Source organism: Mus caroli, unplaced genomic scaffold (assembly GCF_978045245.1).
Source record: "Mus caroli unplaced genomic scaffold, Mus_caroli_1 scaffold_20, whole genome shotgun sequence".
Taxonomy (NCBI): Eukaryota; Metazoa; Chordata; class Mammalia; order Rodentia; family Muridae; genus Mus; species Mus caroli.
The window spans coordinates 43,825,432-43,851,724 of NW_028227275.1; the positions used below are offsets into that span (position 1 = coordinate 43,825,432).

Sequence of the window (26,293 nt, forward strand, 5' to 3'; positions counted from 1 at the left end):
AGCTGAAGAGATGACTCAGTGGTTAAGAACACTGGCTGCTCTTTCAGAGGACTTGCATTCCATTGCCAGAATCTACATGGTGGCTCATAACTGTCTATGACTCTAGTTCCTAAAGATCTGGGGCACATACTCACATGGAACACAGACACACATGCAAGCAAAGTGCATACACACAGTCAATGAAAGCCTGGAGTATCACTCACTGTCTTGGATTGTGAGCTGTCTGATGTGGGTGCAGAAAACTGAACTTGGGTCTTCTGCAAGATCAGTGCATGCTCTTCACTGCTGAGCCATCTCTCAGTCCCTGATTTTATAAGAGTCGAGATGTTATGATTTTCCTTATTGTGTTTTCCAAATTTAAAACAGTGACTGGCCCCTAATAAACACGTATAGAATGAAGGGATGGATGTAGTACTCAAAGCAAAAAAGGGTTGAGAACATAGTCTTTCAGAATTTCAGAATATGCTTCTATATTCTCTTCTTTCTATATGCCGTGCATCCACAGATTCCATGTGGAGGTAGCTTTCCTCTGAATGTTGCTTCCCATGCTAGTCTGCTGGATCCTCCTGTCATGGGTGTGGCTGGCATTCATTCAGGCTGGCTTTTGATTTTTATCTAGAACATGGGCCAGATGTATCTTCCTAGAAAGCCTTGGATTTTTGCCACATTTAAACCGCCTATTGCAGAGATCACAGGAATCAGGGCACAAAACAGAGATATGAACTGGTTATAAGTGGATTTAGGGAAGTGAAGGCTCTGTTCCACCAGCGAAGCTGTAGAAGTTGACTTGAGCCTCTGAGACAGCACAATTGGAGGGCTTTCTTTTTTCCTTAAGCAGCTGCTATTTATCAGCAGTCCTCTTTGTTCTCCTGAGAATTGGGGTGAAGATCAGGATGGAGGGAAAAAAAGGCACAAATCACAGTGGGAATGAGTCTAGCAGCTCAGCTGCAGCAAAATGACCGTTTTGGAATCAATCAGATCTCAAGTGGGCAGAAATAACAACTTCACTGAATGAAGCCTGTGGGTGAGGGAGGCAGTGTGACTCAAATAGCTAATGCAGAAGCTGGGGGAAACAGAAGGCCCTTGGAATCCTTCCCTTCGTCACTAAGCAAGACCCTTCTCCTCAGAGCAGAATGTACAGGTTTCTGGGGGTTGACTGGCATTTCCTGTTAAACAAAATTCGAAAGTGCAGTAGAAATGAAAGCATAGCCTGGAAGGTGACGTGCCCAGACATAGTTATATCAAGGCCTTGGAATTCTGGTGTGAAATGTCATCGATGCTGTGGAGGGGGACCCAGGTTGTGTACAGAAGATACAAGGCTGCCTACCACCGTAGAAAGCCCACGAGTTGTCTGTCAAAGTCCTGCTGGTGAGCTGCAGAGGGCATCCCCAGCATCTTTAGACAAAGCTCATAACTGACTCCACCCCCAGGAACACTCCTGAAAATACAGCATGGAGAATGCCCTCAAATGACACCTTTTCATGGCATTTCCTGATCATGTTTGCATAGCTGTTCCTACTAAGTGCTTGCTCTGCTGTGGAAGCAGTGTTTGTGTGATGTCAGGAACCATATGGTTTCTGAATTGCAGTTGAAGAAACCCTCTCTTAAATACTTATCCTGGCGAGTGAGAAGGCCTTGTTAGGGAAAGGCACTTGTCACTAAGCCTGCTGCTGATCTTTAGATAATGACCCTGTGGTGGAAGGAGGTACAACCCTGCGAGGTGGCTTGTAGTCTTCTGACCTCCACACACATAAACCTCTCTCCCTCCTTCCTCACTCCCTTCCTAATTCTTTCTCTCATACACACACACTCAAACTAAGTAAATAAATGTAACAACAACAACAACAGCAAAACGCTACTAAAGTAGGCAGAGACTCTAGCTCAAAGGTAGAATGCTTGATGATCATGTGTGAGGCCTTACGTTCAACTCCCATGACTGCAACAAAACAAAACAAAACAACAACAAAAACTCAGATCTGACTTTGATGCTCTATGGCTCCATGTGAATGATTTCTTCTTCTGATACTTGTTCTTTGATTGTATGACAGAGGATAATCTTTCCATTCCTTGACACATATTGGGTTCTAGGTAAGCAACAGCTAGCAGAGGCAGTAGTGGTACTGAATGTTCTGTGAGGCTGAGCCCTTCAAGGAGCCAATTTGAACTCACTGACAGGTACCAACTTCTGCAGAACAGAGTGTATTTCTTATGAGTCTCATAAAGACTGCCTTTCCCGAGGATGGCCTGTCAGGAATCTCTAATCACAACACTACTGCAGAACTTCAGTAGGCTTTTAACAGTGTGTGTGTGTGTGTGTGTATGTGTGTGCATGTGTTTATGTATATGGGTGTGTGTCTGTGTGAGTATTTTTGTGTGTACATGAGTGTGTGACTATGTGTGTTCATGTGGATATGTGTGTGAGAGAGAGAGAATACAATAGCCATATATTCTGTAATAGGTGTAACAGGGATTCTTAAATCTTTTCCACTTGTGACCTCTGTTCATTTAGGATATTTTTAATAATCAGATACATAGAAAATATACATGTATGTAAAATAGCTATCAAATCATTTACTGATAATATTTTAGTGAGAAATCTATTTAAAGACAATTCCCTGTCATTCATAGAAAATTACCATTTATTAAAGATGAAAAGAAAATTACATGTTAATGAGATGAGCTCATTTATTTTTGCAAAAAGTGTTGGCAGAATATTTGACACTGTAGGAAGTAAGGCATCTTCAACCCTTTTCAGAGTTGATTGATGTTTTGATTTTTCAATCATCAATGCTGAGAGCCCTATTTCACATAAACACATAACAAAAATGATAGAAGCTTCGTTAGGGCCATTTCAGGGATTATTTAAAAGTCTATTCAAATTCCAAATTCATTTATCATTTAAAAAAATTCACTTTTCAGCAACTCAAATAGAAAAATTTTATAATCAGATGATCTAGTACAATCTGACCCAGAGATCTCTTACTTTGAGAGATGCTCAGGGAAGGAGGGGTCTTTGCTCAATGAAGTGTTTGTTTTCTGTAATGGAGCCATTGTTTCTATCAGCACCGGACTTGTATGCACAGTGGAAACTCTGCAGTTCCTGGTACATTAGTTTGGAAGCTGAGCTGGGCTGCTTCAGGCTGTGTCTGTTGGCCCTATAAAGGTGACATGACAGGCACAGTCCAAAGTGCAGAGGTCAGTACTCAGAACTGAGACATCTCTGACGTCATGAGAGCAATTTTGATGAGCCCTTCCTGAAACACCCAAGATTGATCATGCATTTGATTTATCTCCAGTCATTGTACATTCTGAAAACGTTCACTGTTGCCAAATCCAATGGTTATCTTAATGCCCAATCACCGGACAACCATGTTTCCTTCCAGAAAGCTGCTATGATACAAAATAGCAAGATGTTCATTTAAAAAAGCAGCAAAACTTGGGCAAATGCAGATTTGTGGAAATTGATTTACCTCAAGACTCAGCTATAACACTTCTGGGCATATACCCAAAGAAGGCTACATCCTATCACAAGGACACTTGCTCAACTATGTTCATAGTAACTTTATTCATAATAGCTAGAAAAGGTAAACAACCTAGATGTCCCTCCACTGAAGAATGGATAAAGAAAATGTATATAAATATATACATTTATATAACGGAGTATTACTCAGCTGTTAAAAACAATGAGATCATGAATTTTTCAGGCAAATGAATGGAACTAGAAAAAAAAATATATCCTGACTCAGGTAACCCAGACACACAAAGACAAATATGTTATGTGGATATTAGCTATAAACAACCCACAGACTTAGGGAGGCTATTAACAAGGAGAGATTGAAGGGTATCTTAGTCAGGGTTTCTATTCCTACACAAACATCATGACCAAGAAGCAGTTGGGGAGGAAAGGGTTTATTCAGTTTACACTTTCCACATTGCTGTTGGTCACCAAAGGATGCAGGACTGGAACTCAAGCAGGTCAAGAAGCAGGATCTGATGCAGAGACCATGGAGGGATGTTACTTACTGGCTTACTTCCTCTGGCTTGCTGAGCTTGCTTTCTTGTAGAACCCAGGACTCCCAGCCCATAGATGGCACCACCCACAAGGGGCCTTTTCCCTTGATCACTAATTGAGTTAATGCCTTACAGCTGGATCTCATGGAGGCATTTCCTCAACTGAAGCTCCTTTCTCTGTGATAACTCCAGCCTGTGTCAAGTTGACACAAAACCAGCCAGTACAAAGGGGGACACAGTAACTTCTATCTGGGAAAGAGAAATAGAATAGATTTCACAGGTGGAATGGGGGCCCGCAGGGTTGGGAATAGGAGGGATCCACTGGCAGGGGTAGGAGAGAGAAAATACTGGGAGAAAAGACTGGAATTGGGGGGGGGGCATTTCTGAGGTAAGGTAGAAACCTAGTGAGTTAAACCAGAGCTTAACAGAATCATCACCAGAGAGAGTTTATCCAGCAACTGATGGGGGCAGATGCAGAGTCCCATCACCAAATATTAGGTTGAGCTCAGGGATTCCTGCAGACCAGGGGGAAGAAGGATTGAAGGAACTAGAGGGGTCAGGGACACACGGAGAGAAAGCAGCCCACAGAAGCATCTAACTAGTACTCATGGGGATTTACAGAGATCAGGGAGCCTGTAGGGGGTCTGACATAGATCCTCTGCATATATGTCATGGCTGAGTAGCTTAGTGTTCTTGAGGCAATCCTAACAGTGGGAGTGGGGCTGTCCCCGAGTCTTTTGCCTCCTTGGGGAACCCTTTTCCTCCTTCTGGGCTGCCTCATCTACCCTTGATGTGATGATATGTGCCTGGTCTTACTGTAGTCATGCTCTGCTTGGTTGATGTCCCTGGGAGGACTACTCTTTTCTGAGGGGAGATGTGTGTGTGTGTGTGTGTGTGTGTGTGTGTGTGTGTGTATGACAGAGAGACAGAGACAGACAGAGAGACAGAGATAGACAGAGAGACAGAGATAGACAGAGACAGAGAGGAAGGGATTTAGGAGGAGACTGGAGGGTAAGGAGGGTGAAGCTGGCGGGAGGGTGGAGAGGAGGGAAGGAAAACTGCAGTCAGAATGTAATATATGAGAGAGTGAATTTTTAAAAACCATTTGGGCAAATGCAGATTTCTGATCACTTTAAAATCACAGAATTGGACTGAGTAAGAACTTTCAAAACTCTAATGAAAAACAGATGGGTTCACAAAACTGCTCACCACATATTAAGCTAAGTAAAACTTAGTTATGATTTAGGAGTGAACAAACTCGTGGTCATTGTATTTTCAACTTTTCCTTTGAAGTTGAGTTGGTTCTTAGATGTCATATTTTTCAGATCTAAGAAAGCCTTTTCACCGTTCACTTACGATGGCCATGACTTGGAGCACTTTAAACAAATCCAGAACTTGTTGCTTCTCTTGCTGCCCCATCACTGCTGACTTTGGAGCCCTATTAAATATTCTTATTGGCCTCGTGGATATTTTTGCTGATGGAGGGAGGGAAGGTCTGCCCTCCTGGCTGCAGGCTGTAATTCATCAAGCTCTGGAGAAGTTTGTAAATGCTTAATCTGATACTTTTAATTGTCAGATAGTATCATTATATATATATATATATATATATATATATATATACATGTATATATATATACATGTATATATATACATGTATATATATATACATGTATATATATATACATATATTTAAAATTACATTTGTTTGTTGGTGTATGGTGAGGGTGATCCAGTGCACGCCTGTCTTGATGATCCTGTAGAAGTCAAAGGATGACTTTGGGAGTTTGTATTTCTTCATAACATGTGGCTCCCAGGGACTGAACTCAGGTTGTCAGGTTGAGCAGCAGATGTTTCTTTCTATCCATGGAGCCTGCTCTGTGGCCCAAGCTGTATTTTTTTCTCTCTCAGAATTTTGAAAATAAAAATTCTTTAATCTTTAGAATACAAAGTAACAGGTTCCATCAGGATGTTTTCATGCACTGACAGGTTTTGGTTTTGGTTTTGCTTTGTTTTGATTTTTAAACAACAACTATGTTTGGGGCTAGTGAAATGGCTCAGTGGGTAAAAGTGCTTTCAATGAAAACCTGGCAAACTGAGTTTGATCTTCAGAACCCAGGCAAACTTGAAAGGAGAGAACCACTTCCCAAAATGTTGTTCTCTGATCTCCATACATACCTGTGTAGTGGCACTGGAGACCATTCAAACAGCACATACAAACACACACACACACACACACACGCACACTCACAAGTGTACACACATGCACAAATTTGCACACACTCGCACCCTTGCACACAATTTAAAAAAAAATCTGTAAAACCTGACATTTGAACAACATAATATCATAAAGCCTGTAGCGCACTACCAATGTATTTTAAGATACATTGAGTGATACTATATATCACATTAAGAGACTATGAGATACATAGTGGTTGAGAGAGCTTAGTGGTTAAGATCACTTGCTGTTCTTCAGAGAACCTAGGTTCAACTCACAGCACCCAGATGGCAGTTCATTATCATCTATAACTCCACTTCCAGGGCATCTAATGATCTCTTCTAACTCCTATGAGCACTAGGCATTCATGTGATATGCATACACACAGGCAAAACAGTACAAAGAAACTAAAAATAATTTAAAAAAATACATATATAGCAATTGTTTTGCTGTCTCTCTATAATCATGACAAGCTAAATGAAACTAGGGTAATTTCATAAGAAATAACAATGATTATTTTGGATCAAAATAGGAGTGACTATAGACAAGATTTATCTAGATGGTGTGAGGGATATGGAAGGCAGCCTTGTGATGGAAAAAGTGGCTGGAGAGTAAGGCACATTGGGCTCTGTGACTCCTCAAAGAGTCCTGATCTGCAGCACATGGCATTAGATCTAAGATGGTTCCTGGCACTCTAGTGAGACAGCAAAAATGAACCAAGGACAGGGCAGCGACCGCTTCCTTGATCCTCACAGGTGAGGATGCTCCCCTATTCCTTATGAGTTATCTCATTAGGCAGGACTTTCATTGGATGGCAAGATACAATTGGCCGAGGGTTTGGAGGCTTGGGATTGGCTCATATGATTGGCCAAGGATTTAGGGGCTTCAGATTGACTCAAATACTGTATATATGCTTATGGACTGAGCAAGAAACTCAGATCATCTACATTCTAATGCTGGTCTCTGGAGTCAGATTTCCCAGGATTCGTCATGTGACTCCATCACCTCTTACCTCATACTTCCATCCTTAGTCCTCCCACAAAATGGAAAGTCAAAGTTTATCCATTATCAAATTCTAGTCTCATTTGCTTTCAAAACAGAATCCTGCTATGTGCACAAGTTGGCCTCAAACTTGCTACAGCTTTCTAGTGCTAGCTATATGTGCATATGCCACCACTCCTGGTTTATAGCTAATTAATTTTAAACATTAGCTTTACAATCTGAGGCTGGGAGGGCGTCAACTTCAAAATGGTCACTGAAGATGCTGCTCAACGTACAATGGCCTTTGACTTAGTGTACCAGAGTCCAAAACCAGAGCCAGTTTTGTGGGTCTGTGTGTGTGGGTCTGTGTGTGTGTGTGTTCCAACAGACCATGATCCTTCACTCATTTCAGAAGAAGTTTTGGTGAAGTTGAGGAGTTTAATTTAACCCAGCTATGCTGGGAAAGGAAATAGAGACCAATATCTTCCATTCTGTCCTTGAGGTGTTGGTAATGGTGCTTATATCATATAGGGGAAGAAGGAAAGCTAGGTGCTGGCTGGAAGCATGTGTGGTCTAATAGTCTTTGTAGGACTATCTGTTCATCTTTCTCTCTGTCCACCATGTTCAATCTAGTGCTGTTTGTGGGTTAGCTTTGATAACTGCTAGAAGACACTTCTTCATCAGATCTGTTGTTTTTGAGGTCCCAGGTGTGCGTGCAAGAGAGAATGACTCAGAGGGTGAGCATGCCCGGAAGGGAAAAGAACATTATTACAGCAATGACTTGTTCCTCTTTGAGGTTTAGGGCATTGACTAGAAACATCTAGCCTTTGTTTGGGTGGTTTACAACCGGACGTTAGGCAAGATGGAAGCTGGTGACCTGTTGCTTATGACTTCAGCCTTGAAGGAAGAGGATTATCAATTCCAGGTGAACACTCAGACATAGTAAACTCCTGATGTGCAGAGCTGAACAGTAATTTGGTTTTTGTTTACTAATTTTTTTTTTTCTTTCTTGATGGTGTCTTCTGTAGCTCAGGCTGGTCTCAGGTTCATGTGGCAAAGGCTGACTTTGAACTTCCGGTCCTGCAGCTTTTACTTCCGGGATCTCTGGAATGCTAGGTATGAACCACCATGCTAAGCTTATGCAGGGCTGGGAAAGGAACGGAAAGTTTTCTGTACACTGGGCACGCACTTGACTAACTATAGCCCAGCCTCTGTCCCAAGGTTTAAGATAGCACATCCTGCAGGCCTTTTAGGAAAAGCAGCTTCAAACCCTCTGATATAGCCCGATAAACATAGTATAAACTAAACATGTCCTAAGCGCGAAAACACCTTGGATACATCTAATATGCTGGCATTGTGCTTAACCTCATCTACTTGAAACGTGCTTAGAATGTTCACACTAGAAATACAATTGTATTTCTACAGCTATCATACAAACCTCATTGTTAAATGAAGTACCGACTGTCCGTGGAACTTACTAAATGCAAAACTAGACACTATGAGCCATGGTATAGGCTCATAGTTTCCTCTCAGGACCTCCTGGCTGACTGCTACTGCTCAGCATCACTTGAGAATATTGTCACACATATTGCTAGTTAGCTTGAGAACAGGTCAAAAGTCCAAATCTGTTGTTAAATAAGGAGCCGTGTGAGGTGTGGCAGGCAGCTCATGTCTGTGGTCTCAGTTACTCAGAAGGCTGAGGTGGGAGAATCATTTGAACCCAGGAGTTGAGGCCTAATTGTGCCAGCATTCTTAGAGCCTATTGGAAAGGAAAAGAAAGGAAATAAAAGGAGAGGAGAGAAGAGGAGAGGAGAGGAGAGGAGAGGAGAGGAGAGGAGAGGAGAGGAGAGGAGAGGAGAGGAGAGGAGAGGAGAGGAGAGGAGAGGAGAGGAGAGGAGAGGAGAGGAACTAATGATGATGAGATGTATGCCAACGCTCCAATTTTGCTCTGAATTTTCAACCCTGGTCTCTTTAGGCACAAAGCATGCATGTATCTCTCTCTCTCTCTCTCTCTCTCTCTCTCTCTCTCTCTCTCTCTCTCACTCTCTCTCTCTCTCTCTCTCTCTCTCTCACACACACACACACACACACACACACACGCAGACAAAATGCACAAACATAAAATGAAAATAAATAAGTCATTAAAAGAGAGGGAAAATAAAACCAAAAAATATTGGGGTTCATCTGTACAACCGATCATGTGGGGATAGTTCCCGTTCCCATTGCCATCCAGAGCTCACTTGTGACCCAAGACATTCACACTGTAAGCTAGAAAAATCTATCAGATTGAAGCTTTTGTGTTCACTTTTAAAATGTCTTAAAGATGCTTCTAATTCAAATCTAAGACCCCCTTTTATAGCTGGTTGGGGCTCCTTAGACTCAAAGTGAGATTACAGTTTGCCCTGAATTCACGCCTTTGCTTTTCTTTGGTTTGCACTGAATGGAACTCTGACTCTCTTCAAGCAAAGCAATAGGCTCTGAAATGGAATTATAGCTTAACATTTTTTAACAAGGAGTTTAGGCTTTTCTTCACAAAAAGTTGCTGTTAGTAAGCTAGCAGATGTTGCCACAAGCCAAGACTGCCTTCAAGAACTAGCATTTCCTTTGCTATTAATTTTCAACCCTTGGCTATTAATCACCTGACCATTATTCTGATCACTAGCCTGGTGAATTGGAGTCTCCCGAGAATTTCAAGAGCCACTAGCCTGTCAAATGACTAACACCAGGATCATGTAAGTCAAGAAAGCAGCATGGGTTATGCGGTTGCTAGGTGGCCTCAGATCTCTGCCCTTCAGAGTGCCCGTTGATGGTTACATCTATCTGACAGTTGCTTTGGACAGTAATTCTATGCCGTAGAGTCTCACTCTTAGCTTGTTGAAAGGATGAGTCTCAGCAGGGACTTGATATAGCAGAATTGAGATAGAGAATGTCTAAAACATTGCGAATCAAGCAAAACCAGCTATAACCTTTAAGGGATCTTGGCCTTGCCTAAGCTGCAAATAAATGAAAGTGTCATTATTTCTATCAAGTGATTGCCTCAGCCAATCATAAGCCACCAACTAATGATGATGACATGTATTCTAACACAGAATGTTAGAATGCCCAAGATACAATTTGCAAAACACATGAAACTCAAGAAGAAGGAAGACCAAAGTGTGGATACTTTGTTCCTTCTTAGAACGGGGAACAAAATACCCATGGGAGGAGTTACAGAGAAAAAGTTCATAGCAGAGCCTGAAGGAATGACCAACCAGAGACTGCCCCACTTGGGGATCCACCCCATAAACAACCACCAAACCCAGACACTAGGCAGATGCCAACAAGAGCCTGCTGACAGGAGCCCGAAATAGCTGTCTCCTGAGAGGCTCTGCCAGTGCCTGGCAAATACAGAAGTGGATGCTCACAGCCATCCATTGGACAAAGCACAAGGTCCCCAATGAAGGAGCCAGAGAAATACCCAGGGAGCTGAAGGGGACTAAAGCCCCATAGAAGGAACATCAATATGAACTAAACCAGTATGCTCAGAGCTCCTTGGAACTATACCGCCAATCAAAGAAAACACATGGTGGAATTTGTAGCTCTAGCTATATATGTAGCAGAGGATGGCCTAGTCGGTCATCAATGGGAGGAGAGGCCCTATGTCCTGTGAAGGCTCTATGCTCCAATAATGAGGAATACCAGGACCAGGAGTGGGAGTGGGTGGGTTGGGGATCAGGGGGAGGGGGAAGGGGATAGGGGATTTTCAGAGGAGAAACTAGGAAAGGAGATAACACTTGAAATGTAAATAAAGAAAATATCTAATAAAAAATAAAATGGAAAATATCTAGATTATTCCTATTTATTCATTATCATAATTATGATGATAATGAACAAATTTAAGCAACACTGTTGGGCAAAGCTAAGACTATGCTACTGTCCTAAAATACCATGCCAGTTACATTCAGATTAACAGAATGTAAAACATGCTTATTTTAGTACACTCTTAACAATGCTGCTCCTATTTAAATTTTGATTTGTTAATGTAATAAGGACAAATGTCTAACTGGACGTGACAACTGTTATCAATATGATGTCTTAATTATTTCTCTTAACAGAACAGGGTTGAGTAGTTCTCCTTCTAGCTCTTTGGACTTCTTTTTAATATAAATGTCATATTTTCATTTCTATTTATTCAATGCAAAATTTCTGTTAACTGGTAAGAGCTAAGAAGTATACTATTCTTTCATTTATCAAACGTGCTCTAACATTTTTTTTTTTTAAAATGTATTTTTGAGCTACAGGGATAGCTCAGCAGTTAAGAGAGCACACGGCTCTTGCAGAGAACCCAAGTGTTGCTCCCAGCAACCATTGGCCACTTCACACCATTAGCCACATTGAATCTGACGACATTTTCTAGCCTCATCAGAAACCTGCACACATATGGATTACACATAGAGACATATATACTTATAAATGTGCATATACATAGTGTAAAAATAGAATAATCTTATAAGCAAATATTTTATACAAAATCATCTTAAGCCAATATCTTACCCATGTGTACAATGTAAATTTGATAATACTCATCTCTCACCTTTTCCAGTTCCTCTCAGACAAAACTACCAACTTCGTGTCTTTTTTAATAGCTTAAAGGAATGACTCTGAAGTGTGGTTGATATACCCAGCCACTTGTGTTGGGATGGGACTCTGTGGCCACATCTCCTCAGTGCTGGAATTTTGTCTGGTTTGAATCTGTGCACGTTTTGTGCTTGCTATCACAGACTCTCTCAGTTCACAGATGCAACAGTCCTGTTGTGTCTGGAAGGTGCTGCCTTCATGAACCATCCACCACCTTTGGTGCTTATAATCTTTTCACTTCCTCTTCCACACTTCCCTGAGCCTTGAGGGAAGGACTTTAATGGAGATGCCATTTAGGACTAAGTGCACTGATGCCTCTTGCTCTCTGCACATGGTCCAGTTATGGGCCTCTGTTAGTTTCCCATCTAATCCAAGAAGAAACTCGGATAAGGGCTGAGTTCACTAACCTGTGAAGTTTTTGACATCCTGAGTCTTTTGTGTCCAGTTTTATTTCAGTGTGGATTTTCTTTAGTGATTCTATTTCCTTGTAAAACTCTACTTTACGTCTTGAATTGGTTCAATCAACTATGTTTTCACAGTCTTCCTTAATGTATTTATTCATATTCTCCTTAAGTTCGTTGAATATATTCATAATTGTTATTTTAAAGCCCTTGCCTTGAGCTTAAGCTCCATTGCTCTTCCCAGGGCCTGATGTAGTAAGGTTCCTGGTTTCTAGAGGAGGCATGGTGCCTACGTGTTTTTGTCCTGGGATCTAGTCACCTGGAGTTATGATGGTTGAAGTGCTTCTTGGCATAGACATCTGTTCTTGTCCCTGTTGGTGTGTGTTTACTCCATTCCTTGGTTGCTGTTGTCCACTCTCAGTCCTAACCAAGTACGATGGCTGTGGGGTTCTTGAGTCCCAGCCTAGTGTGGCAGCTGGGAGTCCCTGGTAGAGAGTGGTTCTGTGGGTTGTTGAGTGTCACAAACAGATAAAGATGAAATAGAAGGAAAGGCTGAAAGGAGCTGAGGGAAAGATCTAGGGAGTCGCTTGTTCCACACCAAGAGGCAGAGTCCCCAGCATTACCTAAGATGGGCCCTCCTTGGCGGCCATATCCCACGGAATCTCTCCTATTTCTTCCTACCAACCTCATGTCTCTTTTTCATGTGTTATTGTACCTCACAGCTTCCTTAGTCCATTTACAGAAGACTAAGTGGTTTCACGAACTACCGAAATTTGGCCCCTGATTCTAGATTATTCCATTTCAGAAGAAGTTGAGAAGAGTGACATCACTCTTTTATCAGGAACCCTCTTGCACAATAACTAAACCAGTCCTGAAATAATGGCTTTGATCCTTCCCCAGGGCAGTATCCTTATACCTTGTCATCTTCTGAGACTCTCATCTCCTATGCATTGACAGAGGGAACTTTGGGAGATACATTCCAACAAGTAGGAGCAGCACCCACATTTACCTGATTTAGATGATTTCCTGATTCGTTTCTTCATAAGCAGCATTGGTCTTGTGTTCCCAGAACCTAGAAAAGTGTTTTATACATTTATACACATTCCGTGACTAATGAAGACCACAAGACCATTTCCTCCCCACACAGCCTACTGTTTGTTTCAGAGTTTAGCAATGTTTTCCTCTAAATCCCCAGATAGTAACTAATTTAAGCATTGTGGCTATACAGCTCTGAGCATGCAATGTGAAAGTAGTCACAGACAATAATTAAAGGAGCCTGTTTGACGATGTTGCATTACACCTTTCTTAAAATAAATCCATAGTCCACAGTGAGACCTTGGGCTCTATTTCATAGAGGGCTGTGATGGTTAATCATTGTTGCCAACTTCTATGATTTTGGAGTCACCTTAGAAGGCACTCCTCTGTGAGTGTCTTTGATGTCTAGGAAGGTTTAACTTCAGGGGAAAAAAAAAGGCTTACTCAAAATGTGTGTGGCTCCTTCCTATGAAGCAGGGTCCCAGACTCACCACAAAGGGGAAGAGAAGGAAGCCAGTTGATCACCAGAATCCCTTTCTCTCTACTTCATGACTGTAATCTCAGTGTGGCCAGCAGCCTGTTGCTCTTGTTCGAGTGCCATCCTTGCTAGACTGTTACCCCTCAAACTGTAAGCCAAAAAACAAAACAAAACAACCCCCCAAAAACAAACAAACAAGCAAACAAACAAAAAGCAAAGAAAAACCCCATTTAGTTGCATTTGTCAGGAACTTGATTACAGCAGCAAGAAAGGTAACTAATACTGTGATATAGATTAGCCTGACAGTATAGTCGCCCGCTTCCATAACATGAACCTTCTATTTCACTTGTCCTCCGCAGCATGGTCTTCAGCATCTCCTACCAGCAAGCTCTCGGGATAGTGAAGGCTGAGTGCACCCTCCAAAGCCCACATGAACAAGCATCATATGCTTAAGTCTCTCCTGAACAATATCAACGGTCCGTTTCCTCTCTAAGAGTCTTCAAAATGCTTACCTCCAAGCTTTGATCACACCCCACAATTCCTTAAATATTCCAACTTGGTTTTCTCCATGGTCTCCATGGTAATCGCAGTAACAATAACTTTACTGCTAGAAGCTGGTATTTCCCAAGTAAGCCAAAGTGAAAGGCTGTCCCAGTGGTAGTAAGTTTATTTCTGTTGCTTCTGCTATCATTATTTTTGGACTACCCTGGTCCCCACTAGAAGGAATATTCATTCATTCATTCATTCATTCATTCATTCAACAAATACAAAGAACATAGAACACATATGTCTTCATGCCACGTATTCTTGACAAGTGTATATAAATAAATCAAATATGCATGCTAGGTGGGGTACATGTCTAGTATTCCAGAGGCAAAGACAGGAAGATTGAGAGTTTGAGACCAGACTGGGCTACACAGTGATTTTTAAGCCAGCCCATAATAATTAGTGAGATCAGGTCCAAACAAAACAAGAGACCCCACTATCATCCTAAATCCTTCACCTATAAAGTTTTGCTCTATGTAAATATAATAGGGAAAAGTCAATTTTTTTCTCTAATGTTAGATTCACATGCTTACTCTTTTGAACTTTGAACTAATTTGTTACCAAGGATTATGCTACAGAGAAAATTTTACTAATGCAAATGAGGGCCTCTGGGTAATTTTCATTGGCTGTTTTCTACCTCTTTTTGTCCAGGCTGCTAACTAAGTTCACCGATTCTCAACTCGGCAATTCATAGTGCATATAGCCAGGAGTTTGCTGGAAGAGGGCCAGGCAGGCTGAAATAGCAACCTTTTGACCACGACTTCTGGGGGGAAAGGAGCCCTCTCTGCAATCATCGCTCATGAAACCTCTGGAATGTATTTGCACAAAGGGCTCATTGAGAGTTGACAGGCCTGGCACAGCCATTCCTTTCTTTCTATGGAGGAAGCACCAGCAATCAGAGCCATTTGAGTCTTCCATATCTGCCCAAGGAGGGCTGCAGAGCTGTGTGTGTTTTGAGTAATCTGCAGGCCAGGCTTCCCCTGTGGGCGGAGGTCCCTGGAAAAAGCCGAACCCCTGAGTCAGGGCAAAGGCTGCCAGCTGAGGCAGCTTATTAAGCCACATGGAGCCTCCCCATCCTTGCCTGGGAGAAGCCGACAAGAGGCAAATAGAGCCTCCTAGGGACAGTAACCAGCTGAGAACACAGAAATGTCAGCCACTGTTGTTTCAGAAAGCAGCCATTAGTTGTCCTTTTAGCAGTTTTACCAAAAAAACTCCTGCTTCCCAGCCTCCTTCCCTATGTCTTTCCTGTAGCGAGGGTCCACAGAAACACCAACTTTATTAGTCCTTTTCTTGTGTGACTCTTTTAAAGACAAAATATGTCCCAGAGGTAGAAAACATCAAAGCAAGCAGAGATAAAACAGATGTGGCGTTGTAAATGGTGTCTTTCCCTCCACGAGGGGATCAAGTTCTAAGGATGAATAATTAGAAAAGGTTACTGAAAACTCTAAAATCTCATTTTAAAAAGACGGAGTGCCTATGGAAGGGCAGGACTGCTTTGCAGACATGAAGGAGCAACAGTTTTAGGAGTGAAAGCTCATGCATATATCTCTTTTATATAAAACACAACAAATCAAAACTGCCATGTATAGGAGGTGGAGGCAGGAGGATTGTCTTAGTCAGGGTTTCTATTCCTGCACAAACATCACGACCAAGAAGCAAGGTGGGGAGGAAAGGGTTTATTCGGCTTACACTTCCATACTGCTGTTCATCACCAAAGGAAGTCAGGACTGGAACTCAAGCAGGTCAGAAAGCAGGAGCTGATGCAGAGGCCATGGAGGGATGTTCTTTTCTGGCTTGCCTCCCCTGGCTTGCTCAGCCTACTCTCTTATAGAACCCAAGACTACCAGCCCAGGGATGGTCCCACCCACAGGGGCCTTTCCCCCTTGATCACTAATTGAGAAAATGCCTTACAGTTGGATCTCATGGAGGCATTTCCTCAACTGAAGCTCCTTTCTCTGTGATAACTCAGCTGTGTCAAGTTGACACAAAAATAGCCAGTACAATTGACCCCTTGTCAACTTGACACACAAACACATCACTAGTAAGCCTCAACCCTTATATTCTTATTCATCCTCAAGATCTAAATAACTTTAAAAGTCCCACAGTCTTTACATATTCTTAAAATTTCAATTTCTTTAAAATATCCATCTCTCTTAAAATTCAAAGTCTTTTTACAATTAAAAGTCTCTTAACTGTGGGCTCCACTAAAACAGTTTCTTCCTTCAAGAGGGAAAATATCAGGGCACAGTCACAATCAAAAGCAAAAATCAATCTCCAACCGTCCAATGTCTGGGATCCAACTCACGATCTTCTGGGCTCCTCCAAGGGCTTGGGTCACTTCTCCAGCCATGCCCTTTGTAGCACACACGTCGTCCTCTGGGCTCCAGATGCCTGTACTCCACTGCTGCTGCTGCTCTTGGTGGTCATCTCCTGGTGCTGGCATCTCCAAAACACTGTGTGACCCCTTCAGTCCTGGGCCTTCAATTACAACTGGGGCTGCACCTTCACCAATGGCCTTCCATGGCCTCTCACAGTGCCGAGCCTGAGCTGCTGTGTGACCCCTTCATGCCTTCAAAACCAGTACCACCTGGGTGACCCTTACACATTACCAAGTCCCACTGCAGAAGGAGTACAACCTTGCCTATCTCTGGAACACAGCCTCTTTGTGCTTTCAGAAAACACTTCCCAGAAGATGTCACCTCAACGATGCTGGTCTCTTCTTAATCACCGCTAATTTCTTAGCTCCAGCTAACCAGCATCAATAGTCCCAGTAATGCAAAGTTTTTGCTTTAGTAGTTCTGGTATCTTGTTAATCACAGCTGATTCTTCAGCCCCAGCTAACCAGAACTACAAAATCTTCACAATAAAAACAGCAATGGCCCTGAAGAGAGTCTTAATTTTTCCCTCTGAAATTTCACAAACCAGGCCTCCATCTTCTGCACTGTTCTCAGCATTATCTTCCAAGCTCCTACACAACATCTGACAGAGCCCTTAACAACGAATAGATCTTCAAGCCCAAAGTTCCAAAGTCCTTCCACAGTCCTCCCCAAAACATGGTCAGGTTGTCACAGGAATACCCCACTCTGCTGGTACCAATTTGTCTTAGTCAGGGTTTCTATTCCTGCACAAACATCATGACCAAGAAGCAAGTTGGGGAGGAAAGGGTTTATTCGGCTTACACTTCCATACTGCTGTTCATCACCAAAGGAAGTCAGGACTGGAACTCAAGCAGGTCAGAAAGCAGGAGCTGATGCAGAGGCCATGGAGGGATGTTCTTTTCTGGCTTGCCTCCCCTGGCTTGCTCAGCCTACTCTCTTATAGAACCCAAGACTACCAGCCCAGGGATGGTCCCACCCACAGGGGCCTTTCCCCCTTGATCACTAATTGAGAAAATGCCTTACAGTTGGATCTCATGGAGGCATTTCCTCAACTGAAGCTCCTTTCTCTGTGATAACTCAGCTGTGTCAAGTTGACACAAAAATAGCCAGTACAAGGATCAAGAGTTCAAGGCCACCCCTGGATACATTATACCATGGAGACCAATCTGTAGAACACGAGACCTTATCTCAAACAGTCAAAGCCAAAAATAACAAAGGAACAGCAAAATAACTGGACCTTTGCGTGGAGGCCCAGAGTCTCACCATTATGGCCTCACCATGATCTGCCCAAACCTACAAGGCTCCCCTGTGACAGGGATTTCTGTAAGAACAAAATAATATTAATGGAGAGTGTTTGCTGAGACCTTTCAGAATGCTGGGCTCTTGGTAGGTGTACTCTCAGATTTTATATCCAAAACAATTCTGTTAAGCAGCTACAGTTTCCTTCCTATTTTATAGGCTAGGACATTGAGGTGATTCAGGATGGTAAGGACATTGGTAAAAGACTCAGGCTAGAGCAGATACTCCTTACCTCCATGGTCTATTTCTTCCTACTAGACCATTTTAAGAGAAAATTTATGTCTGTCTAGCCTTTCTCACTACAAGTCACCTAGAATCTCTGTGGATTCTAAGCTGGGGTTTCTATAAAGTATCTTCAGTGTATATTGCCTCCAGTCTGCACAGATATTTTTGGAAGAAAAGGGCAGAGTTTGGATTAAAATCACTCTTTCCAAGTGAGTATAGTCTTAGACACATGATGAAATTCTATTTTCCTCCTGTGTTGCCAAGTCAGTTGGTTGGTTGGTTGGTTTATTTATATATTTATTAATTATTTTTCTTTTCAACCCTCTCATAAAGCAACCACACAAAACACCCACCTTAACTTGAAATCCAAAATGGGAATTAAATTACTCACTGAAGCAAAGTAACATTACCTTTTATTGAAGACAAATAATAATGACAGCAAGCCCAGGAAACACAGTGCTTTTATGGAAACTTTGAGGCGATCTCTAACAGAAGAAGGGGAAAGCAAGCAGATGAGAATGCCCTCCTTTTGGTTCAGAAGGCAGGAACAATGTTTGTTTCTTAACTGATTTTGTCAGCAGTAAAGTCAGTATTGCCTTGACTTTAACAGCTGATGAATTATGAAGTAATAGCATGTCAGATTTTGAAAATTCTGCCCAACGATGAGACATTCATCTCTCAAGCAATGCAGGCCAGCTTGGCAGCCTGCTGTCTCTTCCCTGTCTGTTTGGAACAGCTTTTTTGTATGGGGGTGGGGAGACACCAATGCCCAGCTTTCATATCACAGAATTGTTTTGTCCTGGACCTGAGGGCTGATCCCAGGTCCCTGTGCTCGTAGGCACAGGTCTGCTATGGAGCTAAAGCCTTAACTCACTATTTTCAACTATATTTTTTGAGCAGCTAATTTTGTACCTGGAGTATTTCCGGTATATATTTCCATCCATTTATGGTCCCATACATGCTCTAAACAAAAGCTTCTGCAGTTCTGGTTTCCTTGAGCAGCCTCAAGTATCCTGAGTGTTCCTAGACTTGTACTGGGTTTGTCTCTGTTGAGTCTTTTTTATGTGTTTTTTTTTTGTTGTTGTTGATGTTATTGTTGAGTTGCTTATCAATAAGATAGAGGCTTATTTCACTTTATAGTCATCCTCTTCATTCTCTACTCTATTCCACTAATCCATTTCTCTATAATACTCTATTGATCTTGCTGTAGTGGCTCTAGGTTCTTTTTCATACATTATTGGCTGTTTTTTGTACATTTATTCCTTCGAAATTTTAAGAACCCTATTGGTGTTAGAAGAAGAATGATAACACTGAGCCCAGCAGGTCCCTGTCTGTGGGGCCTGTGAATATTACTGACAAGACAGGAACTGTGTAGGTGTGATAAAGTGCACTGATTAGAGATGGAGAGATTACTGAGAATGAGGTATAATGATCCTTACCCAAAGTACACAGGACGAGTCAAAGCAAGAGGAGTAGGCGGTGAGACATCAGAAGCAGAGATTAAGTAAAACACTTGAGGACAAAGAGTCAAACACCCAGAGTCCTATACTGGAAACTGGAACAAAGGGAAAAGAAAACAAAAACAAAAACAAAACTCATATCCTCTCTTAGAGTCTCCAGAAAGAGCCAGGCTTGTTGATTCCTTCAGTAGGACATATCAGTCAGTTTTCTGTTACTAAAACACAATGCCCAGAACGATCAACTTAAAAAGAAGAAAGGTTTATCTTGGTTTACAGTTTTGGAGCTTTCAGTCCAAGTGCTGTTGGTTCTACTGTTTTGGGTTATGGCTAGGCAGTGCCACCTTGCTGACAGTGCAGAGAAATCTATTCCCTTCATGGCAGCCAGGGTACAGACACAGAACAACTAAGATTTAATGTGTATTTTATAATGCCCCCTTTAAAAGATGTGTATGGTCTGTTTGCCTGCATGTTTTTTGATGGACCATGTAGGCACAGCACCAATATGGGCCAAGGGAGGGCAAGTTAGTGCTGGGAATAGAACCCGAGTTCTCTGGAAGAGCAGCAAGTGCTCTTAACTGCTTAGCCATTTCTCCAGCTCCAAGATCTTATTAGTAGTATTGGATCAGTTAATGTATATTTTATATGGCACAATAATAAATATGTACTAATTACAGAGAATGTGTCACATGCTTCACTGGTACCCTTACAGCATCCTCTCCGAATCCCAGATGAAGGAGTACCCTGTTCCTACTTCACATGGCTAGAGATGTGGCTAAGAGCAGGCCAGGAAGTACTTAGAAGCATATCTAGTGGCAGATGCCAGATGTGGAACCTGGTCATTCTGCATCGAAGCCTGTGTTTGGCCACTCGGCCACCCCTTCCACAGCTCGAGGTGGGAATCCCAGTGAATGCTGAGACTACAGGCATGAGCACCAACTCCAGGAGCTCAGGGAGCCCTGAACCCTTGGGTGTGGAAGAGCAGTCATGGCTTTTTCTTCCTTAGTTTCCCAAAAAGACCTCTGTGGAAGCTTCCTACTTCAAATTTCTTCTTGGGACAAGGTTTTCTTTGGAAGGGGGTGGGTAGTTACAAATTTCAACACTTAGAGGTAATATTTATTTTTTAAAAAGGGGAAGAAAACTTTCTCTACACTATTTGATGGGAACCATGACGCTTTCCTTTCCTGGCCCCACCTGTGTCTATTTACTGTAAGGCTTGTCTGTGGTGACAGAGTTTGAGGAGTGTTTTGTCCTATTTACACTGGGTGTGGCTTTCTCTCCTTCACCTGTGTTAATTCATCCCTACCACTACCTGGGAGGGATTTGTGTGTGGGTTGCTATTTGTTGGATGTCTTCCTGCCAGCAATACAAAAATACAAACACAATGTGTACTGACTCTCTCTCTCTCTCTCTTCCTCTCTCTCTCTTCCTCTCTTCCTCTCTCTCTCTCTCTCTCTCTCTCTCCCTCCCCCTCTCTTCCCTTCTTCTCTCACATTTATATGTGTGTATATTCTCTTTGTTTGATTAAGGCAGAGTTCCACTACAGATCCTTGGTGGTCTGGAACTCAAAATGTAGGCTGGCCTCAACCACTTAAAGACCTATCTATCTGTCTCTGCCATCTGAGTGCTAGGATTAATGGTGTGAACCACCAGGCTTAGATTTTTCAGTTTTTCTTAAAGCTGGCACCTAGGGGGTTGATGGTGTAACTCAATGGTAAATTATAGTTTTAGTGTGAACAGGGTTCTGAGTTAGATCCCCAGCACCTAAAGCAAACAAACAATTCAGAATGGTTGAATCCCCTGGATAGATGAGTTGGGCTCTTGTAAAGACAGGTATATTCTTTTATTGAAGCACAACACACTTGTTAAGACCTCTAAGTCAGAGTCAAGGAGATGGCTCTGGGTTAAAGGCACTTGCGTTTGGCCCATGGATTCCACAATGGAAAAAGAGAATTGACTCCTGAAAATTCTCCTTGGCATGTGTGTTCAAGCTCAGGCACACACATACACAAACACACACACACACACACACACACACACACACACACACACACCACCACCACCACCACCACCACCACCAACAACAACAACAACGACAATAATATTTACATAAGTGGCAGGTTCTCAGACCCTATTGCAGTTTCCCCCACCATGACTACTGCAGAAATGAGTTCCTTGAGAATTTCCTGTTGTATTACATCCTAAGTCACTTTAACTTCCTGCAGTGTGCAAGACTTAGTTTCTGGCCAGTCCTGGGCTTTGCAGATCCACAAAGTGGGTCCTCAAGAAGCCCTTCATTGGAATATTAATGGAAAACGCTGTAGGAAGGAACCGAGAGAGAGCTGCAGACACACTGCATTGCTGCATGTCCTGTGAGGTACGGAGTCTACAGGCACAAGAGCTGTGCCCACAAGGCCTGAGTTCACACAGACGGAGTACGTAGAACTTTTCTGATCTATGAATGCAATTCTTTTCCCTGGAGAAAGTATTGGCATATGGCATTCAGATTATTCTCATGTGCCTAAAATACTACAAGAAGGCCCTAGAGAACTTCACAGCAAAAGGAAAGTCAGTGCTTTTCAATATATTAACAACTACTGACAGCAAGCCTGAGTTCATTTCATCCATTGCAGATATATGCATCCAGTATACACTGTCCAGTGCATCCTGAGACAGCACTATACGAGTGGACTAGACCCAGAGCCATTCTGCGTCCACCCAAGGCTGGGAAGACTGCATTTTACATAGTTTGTTTTTTTCCCTAAAGCCTGAAAAAAAATTATTACTAGGAGTCCAAATGTGAGGATATGGAACACTTGATCTATCAGTTCTACCCAGTTTGTACCGGAAGTGCTTCATTTCAGCAATGTTACATATTTGACTGAAAATCTCCAATATGCTAACAGAACTTTGAGTAATTCGTTGATTGACTTGTTAATTCACTGCTCATGGCAATATGAGGAAGTCACACAGATTCCTTTTCCATATGCCGCCTTCTTCTTCTCCTCCTTCTCCTTCTTCTCCTCTTTCTCCTCCTCCTCCTCCTTCTCCTCCTCTTCCTCCTTCTCCTCCTTCTCCTTCTTCTTCTTCTTCTTCTTCTTCTTCTTCTTCGTTATTTCTTTCTTTTTTTTTTTAGAACAGGATGAACGTTTAATAGATTTGATAACTTGACAGGAAAAAGATAAATAATCATAGTATGTTTCATGGAAAACTTCGTGTGTCTAACAATTAGGAAAAAAATAAGCTTACTGAGAAAAACAAAACTTAGCTGCTAAAAATTTTCTTGATCTTTCTGAGTTTCATGTTGTATTAGAGGCCTTTGAGTAAAGCAACTAACTACATGTAGGTTGGATTTGTAATATATTTATACATCTTATATACATATTCATGTGTGTATGCATTTATTAGATTGGCCTGCAGATTGCAGAGATTACAAAATCCCCCAGTGGAAGTAGAAGATCTAGGAGCTGGAAAGCTAAGAGGTAGCTCAATCCAGGCTGGCGGAAGTCTCGGGAGGCGTAGTTCCTACTCTAAGGCCTGAGAGCCCTGGACTTGTTTGTAAGTCTCCCAAAGAAGGAAGGAATTGCCTCTTCTCCTGTTCTCTTCTCCCATCAGAACCCTTAGCCAGTTCGATTACTCACCCACATCAGAACAGATCTAACCCCTCAGTGTCCTGACTCAAACAGCAATCGTCCCCCGGAAACACCCTTAGAGATGAAACGAGAAGGGCACCTTGTTAGCTCTCTCAGCTCCCCACAAGCCAGTCAAAGTGATACCTAAAGTCAAGCCCCCAAACAGTTCCACAGATTGCATGTGGTTTGGAGGAATCCGCCTGCTCTTCTCAGTCTGGCTTTGCTGAGGAGTTCACAGCTAAACTTCCCCCCAGCACACTGATCACTTGATTATAGACTGTCAGCCACGTGCTCTGCGGCTCTGGGAAACTACCCTTTTTATAGTTACTCCAATTGCAGATTTTCTGCTATAAAAATATCTTGTGGGGGAGAGTCTATGCAAATATTCCATTTTTCATTAAAGTGTCTATGTATCTATAGATTTATGTTGCCAAGGGCTGGTGGATTTCTGTCGACCCAGATGACTCTCAGACGCGATGGTGCTCATGTGTTTCATGTTGAGTCTAGTTTCCGTTTCCGTGATTTTTTTTCTTTTCTTTTTCTTTTTGGCCTTGCTTTGGAGAACAAGAGTCACCCTCAGCTTCCTTGCCTCAGCTTTGGCATTTTTCTCCAAAGCACACCGGTTCTCTTGTGGAGAGCTGCATCTTCCAGAAGATAAGACTAAGACTGTCTTCACTACTATTTAAGTTTTTTCTACTATAGACAAAGCTGGGGATATAACTATACTCGTTTGTGTAGCTATGTACATACATAATATTCATAGGCATACATGTGCTTTAACTTTTTTTTTTTTGTGGTCTATCTATGATGGTTAATCTTCATTGTTAAATTGACTAGACATAGAATCTCCGAAGAGATTGTGCCACATCTACAGGAGTGTCCGGGAGAAGTTTCTAGAGAACTGCCTGAAGAAGAAAGAACCACACTGAGTATAAGAGGTACCATCCTCACCGGCCCGGAGCCAAAGGGGAAAAGGAGTGGAACTCGGGGTAAGTGCAGCAGTTCCCTGCTTCCTGATGGCTGTGATGTAACTGCTCCACCACACTCTCCAACCACGGTGTGGACTGACTCCCTTAAATCTGTGAGCAGAAGCAGGCGGCGAGTGGAGTTTAGGCCAGGCAGACCATGTCTCAGCAAACAACAAACAGACAAGAATCTAGAAGAGACAACGGGGAAAAAAAAAATGCAGACCTTTTCTCAAAGCAGAAGTGGCTCTAAAGGTGGGAGAAAGCAGTTAAAAGAAGAAGGGTTAGGAAAAGGGGCGGGGACATCACAAAGGCGTGGTCAATGTGATTGACATGGCTCTGTGAGGTGGGTGATCTGAATGGCTGACTCATAGCCTGCTTAACCGTGGCTTGCTGCTGATGGATTTCAGAGTTCTCTGCTAGGTTTTACTGCAGCCCGCCAAGCTGGACATGGTCATGTGGACTAGTGTCAGCTGGACTACATAGCTAATCTTTATTCAAGCATTTCCTGCCTTTGGGAACAGTTACTGTAGACAGAGGATTTTAGATGCCTCCAACCAAACATCAGAACTGCAATAAAAATCCATAGAACAAAATTTAAACAACAACAAAACATTCATATTCACTCATATAGAAAATTTACAGATTAAAAATAGCATCTTGGAATATGTATTTTTAAAAAATGTACTAAAATGATAGTAGAAGACTTTCTGTTTCCTGAAAACTCAGAAATCCAGAGAGACTGCTTGTGGAGGAAAACTCAGGAAGGCTTGGAGTCTTTGTAAGGGAGGGGAGAGGGTGAACTGACAGAGACTCAATAAACTGAAACCCACATTGTCAGGGCTGTAGAATGAGTCATTTGTCAGCTTGTACCCTAGAAGCAAGAGCAGGGTGTGTAGGACTCAGTGTCACCAGGTAGCGACAACCAAAGCTCCTGGGCAAACATGTGGAGGCCTTAGTTTAGAAGATCCCTTCTCAAGGTCTTGAAGATGTCCCCACCCCATCCTTTGTACAGAGTGAAAGTTCAACCTCAGAGCCATGCTGTCTAGTGTGGTAAATGCATGCTACCTGTGCCCTCTGAAAGACATCAGATCACAAAGCTTCAGTTAGGAATAAAATATAAAATATCCTGGCCAGCAAGATGATGAGCAGGTAAAAGTGGTTGCCACCAAGCCCGATGGCCTGAGTTTGACTCTTGGGACCCACATGGTAGGGAAAGACAACAATTCCTAAAATTGTCTTCTTACCTCCACAAACATACACACACAAACACACACACACACACACACACACACACACAGTGTAAGAAAAAAATTAAGATATAAAATATAGAGCATTTGCTCATGGGCTTCTGCTCAGTATGCCCTCAGTCAGTCAATCCTTAGTACTGCAGCCAACAAACTAATGAATAAAATACAGATAAAAAAATAAAATAAAATAAAATAATGATTCTATGTTGAAGCATTATTATTTTTGGTTAACTGGATTGAATAAAACATGATTACAAGTAACTGCTATTTCTTTTTAGTATTAATTTAGAGATAGAGTCTCCTGTAGCCCAGGCTGACCTTGAAGTACATATGGATAGCAGGATAGCCTTGAACTTCTGATCTTCTGACATCTACCAACATCTACCTTTCAAGTGTTGGGATTATAGGTAGATGCCATACCCAGTTTTGATGGTGCTAGGGATGAATCCCAAGGCTTTGTGAGTGCTGGCCAAATACTTTACTAACTGAGTTGTATCCTCTGCCCTCTTTTTAATTAAAATTTAAAACGATTTCTATAACTCATGTTGTATTTCCACTAGAACATGCTGCTCTAGAGTGTATTGACTAACGGTGACTTGGAGGCAAGGGCATGGCTGAAAAGTTTCAATACTGAACGTGGGGTGGTCAAGCAAAAGGTAGAGTTAGATACTGAGACCCAGTGATTGTGGATTCCTGACAGCTAGGTCAAAGGTTTGCTGGAGGAGAAGATAATCGATCTAAGAAAGCCTTAACATCCCGAGGCAGACGTGTCAGCTCTTGAACCTGTCTCTTTGACACTGGCT

General features: G+C 42.3%; 1 protein-coding gene across 1 annotated transcript in view; it reads left to right on the top strand.

Annotated features, from left to right (window-relative positions):
- Positions 1-26,293, top strand: part of Gcnt1 (glucosaminyl (N-acetyl) transferase 1) — a 133,815-nt gene that overhangs the window by 83,322 nt on the left and 24,200 nt on the right. Inside the window, exon 3 of the transcript XR_015046159.1 lies at positions 24,113-24,264. The gene's annotated coding sequence lies outside the window, so the exon portion shown is untranslated. The remainder of the gene's footprint in view (positions 1-24,112; positions 24,265-26,293) is intronic.